At 48.9% G+C, this 4,716-nt stretch overlaps 1 protein-coding gene across 1 annotated transcript in view; it reads left to right on the forward strand.

Annotated features, from left to right (window-relative positions):
* The first annotated feature begins 1,628 nt into the window (after positions 1-1,628).
* The window catches only part of MYH9 (myosin heavy chain 9), a 113,072-nt gene continuing 109,984 nt past the window's right edge, over positions 1,629-4,716 (forward strand). Inside the window, exon 1 of the mRNA XM_019515299.1 lies at positions 1,629-1,736. The gene's annotated coding sequence lies outside the window, so the exon portion shown is untranslated. The remainder of the gene's footprint in view (positions 1,737-4,716) is intronic.

The following is a 4,716-nucleotide window of genomic DNA, read 5'->3' on the forward strand; positions in this document are numbered from 1 at the left end:
TAAGTGAAAGGGACCTCTTTATTTTTGCGTCTGTTATGTCATGTCACACATGCCAGACACTTACACATTATACTAACCCTAAAAATTAAATCTTAAGTATCTAGGTAGGCTTCTGTAGTACCCTCTTCAGGAATGCTTCACTATCCTTTCTGGGTTCTCATCTTAGTTACCATATCATGTTGCCCCTCCTCTCTCCCATATCCCAGCCCTCCAAGCACAGGCAAGTCAAGATGGTTGTTGCTTGTGTTTTGTGCATGGATGCAGGAGGTGCTGACTCCTTTGCTTCACTTTCATCCATCTACCTGCCTGGTGTCTTGCATTTGCTACCTTTGCTGTTTTCAAACATTGTTGCTTTGGAAAAGAAAGTTGCAAAGCCAAGAAAACATGACCTTTACTACTCATTCATCGTGCAGAAAGATGGCTCTTGTGAGACATGTCAGGTGCTGCTTTCCCTCCCTTTTTTTGGGTGCATGATTTGGCAAGCTTCCCACAGGACTGAGAATATACCCCAGTGCTGCAAAATGCGTGGGAGGCTGCAGATGTGGACAAATTGGAGAGTCCAGTGAAGGGCAACAAAAATGGTGAGTGGCTTGGGGGACATGAGTTATGAGGAAAGACTGAGGGAACTGGGTTTACTTAGTCTAGAGAAGAGAAGACTGAGAGGGGACTTAGTAACAGCCTTCAACTACCTGAAGGGGGGTTCCAAAAAGGACAGAGCCTGTTCTCAGTGGTGGCAGGTGACAGAACAAGGAGCAATGGTCTCAAGTTGCAGCAGAGGAAATTTAGGTTAGATACTGGGAAGAATTTTATCACTGGGAGGGTAGTAAAACACTGGTTAACCAGAGAGGTTGTAGATTCTCTCCATCCTTGGAGGTTTTCAAGACCCAGCTAGACAAAGCCTGGGCTGGGATGATCCAGTTGGGGCTGGTCCTGCTTTGAGCAGGGGGTTGCATTAGATGACCCCCATGAGGTCCCTTCCAACCCTCATTTTCTATGACTATGAAACCTCCCAGCTGAGATGGACAGAGCTGGTGAGTTAGATGCTGCCTAACCAAGGCTTGTGCACAGAGGTGATAAATTTTATTAGACCAGTAAGATTTTTGCAAAAAAATTAAAAAAAAAATCTTTAATTGCAAGCTTTTAGGCACAAACACCTTTCATCAGGCATCGGCAGAAAGAGTGTAAAACTTCTCCTGGGTAGAAATGAAAGTTCGTATTTCATAGGACTTGGGGTACTTGCAAAGCGCTAGGGCAGGAGCCTGCATCCTGAACTGGCCCCTGGGGGTGGGGAAGGAGCCCCCGGCCTGCCCAGGGCAGGGTCCGCGCGGGGCATTGTGGGGCAGGTCGCACTTGCTGTCTCTCTCCCGGAACTGCCCCTGCTAGGTTCTCCGCCCCCCATTGGCTGCTCTGCCTGTTAATCTGCGAAGGAAAGGGGCGGGGCCAGGCCAAACCGGGGTTGGGCGGGTTACAAAAAGCGAGTGCCTCGCCCTGCCCGCCCTGATTGGCTGCGGCGGGGGACAACGGGCGCTCTCATTGGCTGTCGCGAGGGGAATGGGTGGGGTGTGTTCCTGGGGCCGCGGCGGCTGCACCCGGCTTGAAACCTCGCAGTGCCGGTGTGTGCGAGGCTGGCGGGCGGACGCTGGGAGTCTGTGCGAGGCGCCGGCACTGAGGACGAGTCGCTCCCTGGCCAGAAGCAGCCGGCGCCGCGGCTTTCCCCTGCCGATCGCCGGACTCAGGTGACCCCCCGGGCGGGGCGGGGCAGCGCGGGCGGGCGGGCCCCGGAAACACGCGACCCCTTTTATTGATTTTTATGGTTGGCGCAGGCCGTGCCGGGCTGCGGTTGAAGCGGGCGGGCGGACGCCGTTTGATTTCCCACGGGGCCACGCTGGTACTGCCTGGTGCCCTCTGCCCTCCTCTTTGCACAGGGCCCGGGGCAGGCTTTGTTGGGGGTGCATACCTAGGCGGTCTGATCCCTCCTTGTGATTTCCCTTTTTTTCCCTTTCAAGTGCATCCGGAGGCTGCTCCTCCTTGTGTCCTCCCTAGCCAAGCGGGCTGCAGCCGCGCTGGGCTCCCAGGACCAGGCGAGGAGGGAGGGGGCAGCTGCCCATGTGATGGAGCCCCCCTGCTTTGAAGGTGTCCAGCTATTGGTGCAAAGGAGCTGCTGGTCCCCTTCCCATGCCCCAGCCCTACCTGTTACTCCTCTTCTTGGAAGTAATGGGGCGGGGGGTTAAGGGGGAGAAGGGGTGAAAAAAAGGCCGGTTTGGCAGCTGTCAGGGTTCCAGCTTGAGTCACAGGCCAGCAATCCTGCAGCAGACATTGCAATGGGCTTGGCTTCCGCCCTAAGATCTTGACTTCCTCATTCAGTTTATTCTGTATCGTCGAGCCAGGAAAGAGAGAGCGAGCAGGGAGGAGGGAAGGGAGCGACGGGGCAAGATGAAGCTTGCAGTGCAAAAACTGGCAGATCCCTGGGCTTTCATCCACCGCTGCTGCTCCAGCAGATGCAAGAGGAGTCTAGCTTCTCACAGCCTTGTTACCAGCCTGTCCCCTGAGACGAGAAGAAAGTTGAGGAGCTTTCCAGCCTCAGTGGGCGGTGGATTTGTACCCAGCATGTCGTTAATTGGGGGTTCTCCTCATTTGCCTGGACACGGCTTGAATGAGCCTTAAAGCAATGAGTGTAAGAGGGATGTTGTAGCTGTGATGGTCCAGTATTTAGGTGAGAGGTGAGGGTTTCTTAGGGTGATTTTTATTTTATTTTATTTTCTAACTGGACCAACTTATGTAGCTGGGATTGAGTTAAACAAGCTTTTGAATGCAAGACATTTTTCTTCAGGTCCTCTGTTAGATGGGAGTTAGATGAGTCACCTGTTAGCCAAGACTTAGATAAGCTTTCAAATGCAAGTCATTCTTCCTTGGGTCACCTGAGGAAGAAAGTCTTGCATTTTGAAAGCTTGTCTATAACTGTATCCCAATGACATTAGTTAGACCAATAAAAGATACCACCCTTAAAGCAATGCCACATTCTTTATAACACACTGCAGTTTTGATATGTTGGTCCAGAGGCAGCTGTCTCAGCGGCTGCTGAGCTTTGCTCTTCTTGGTATGTCTTCCCTTGCCGAATGATCTTTGTGCTTTATCTGCACTGCTTTCTCCTCAAGCTTTTCTTCCCCTTGTCCCAACTTCCTGAGCCATGCCTCATTAGAGGCAGTGGGGGACAGAGCCTAGGCTCTTTCGAGTAGCGCTGTACCTGAACAGCTTGTTGAAGTCATTGCATGCAGTAACACATGATTTGTGCTGGAAATGAACATCTTATCATTGAAAAGGGCCAAGCCCACAGGTCGTGATGCCCCTGCCCTTCTGTGGTAAAACATACAGGCTCATTTGCTTAAAGGTGTGGAAGCTTAATGAGCCGTAATTGTAAACTTGAAACATGCCCCGTGAGCACTGGTCTCTTTAAATACATTTTTCTCAGAAGTATAGGTAGTGACAAAGGTAACAGCAAGATAAACAGTTGCTGGCTCTGTAAAGATGCTTTCTGACTTAGTCACAAGCTACCTGGTGACTTAGTTCACTTATCTTGGTCGTGCTAGTGAAGGCTGTAACCCTTGGTGCAGACCTGTATCAGCTTACCCTCCCTGTCTAGAGCAATAGCACTTGAATCTAGTATATGGATAAAATGAGATTAAGCACCCCACTTGGCAGAAGCATTTAAGGCAACTTTGGGTGGAGGAGGAAGGAGCTACTGAGTACAGGTGAATGGGGCTCTTTTAGTATTTAAGAGCTTTGAAGTTCAGGATAACTGAGAGAGCCCTAGTAGGCACAGGGTACTGTCTGCCGTCTTGCCACGTGAAACTGTCTATAAATTGTTTTGGAAGTGGCAGTACAACTTGCTTGTCATTCTATCAAGTTCCTCATCTCCTGAAGCTGTCTGTAATCGCGTGTCTGTCCCTGATGCCTGCTTGAAGTAATCCGTCAAGTAATGCTGTGCATAGTCAAAGGTTGGTGCTACACACAGAAAAATCTTTCTTCTGTCTTAGCATGGACTTGGTTAACTTACAGGACTTTTGTGAAGGCAGGTGTAGATTAGCAAATGGCAATTGAGTATAGATGCCAGATTAACATCTATGAAATGTCTGCACCCTTCAGACTGGGCACAGCCAGTACAAAGTTCTGTTTTTTGTGTAGCATATCATCTTCCTTGACATCTTGATAGGAGCTGATGATATTGAAGTTTTCTAGAGAAGAGGAGTCATGCTTAAATTTGCCTGGCCACACAACACACACCTATTCATTATAAATAGGATGACTGATGATGACTTCTTTTCTCTTGCTTCAGAGGATCTGACTGCTTATTACAGCAGTATTGTGTAGCTTGTCAGTAGGAGTAATCTTTTGCTCACTTCCTGTCTCAAGTCAGTCCTCTAAAAAAGCCTAGATCCTTGCCAGTTTAACATTTTTATTCCTTAGGACAGGAGGGAGGAACAGTCAGAAATTGCACTGATTGCCTATCCTCAAATGAGTGCAAGAGAATGCAGTGTTGCATTTAAACTTAAATAATAAAGCAGCATTATTTTATTTAACTAATGAAAAGGCCAAGAAATGATTTGTCTGCAGTGTCGTTTTGGGGAGGGCTCCATATTTCAGACAGTAGAGTCATTTATGTGCCATCTTAAGAGTTAGTTTGGCTGGTGTTATTTAAAAAAAAAAAAAAAAAAAAAA

Source organism: Gavialis gangeticus, unplaced genomic scaffold (assembly GCF_001723915.1).
Source record: "Gavialis gangeticus isolate Ggan-Ray unplaced genomic scaffold, GavGan_comp1, whole genome shotgun sequence".
In the NCBI taxonomy this organism is placed as follows: Eukaryota; Metazoa; Chordata; order Crocodylia; family Gavialidae; genus Gavialis; species Gavialis gangeticus.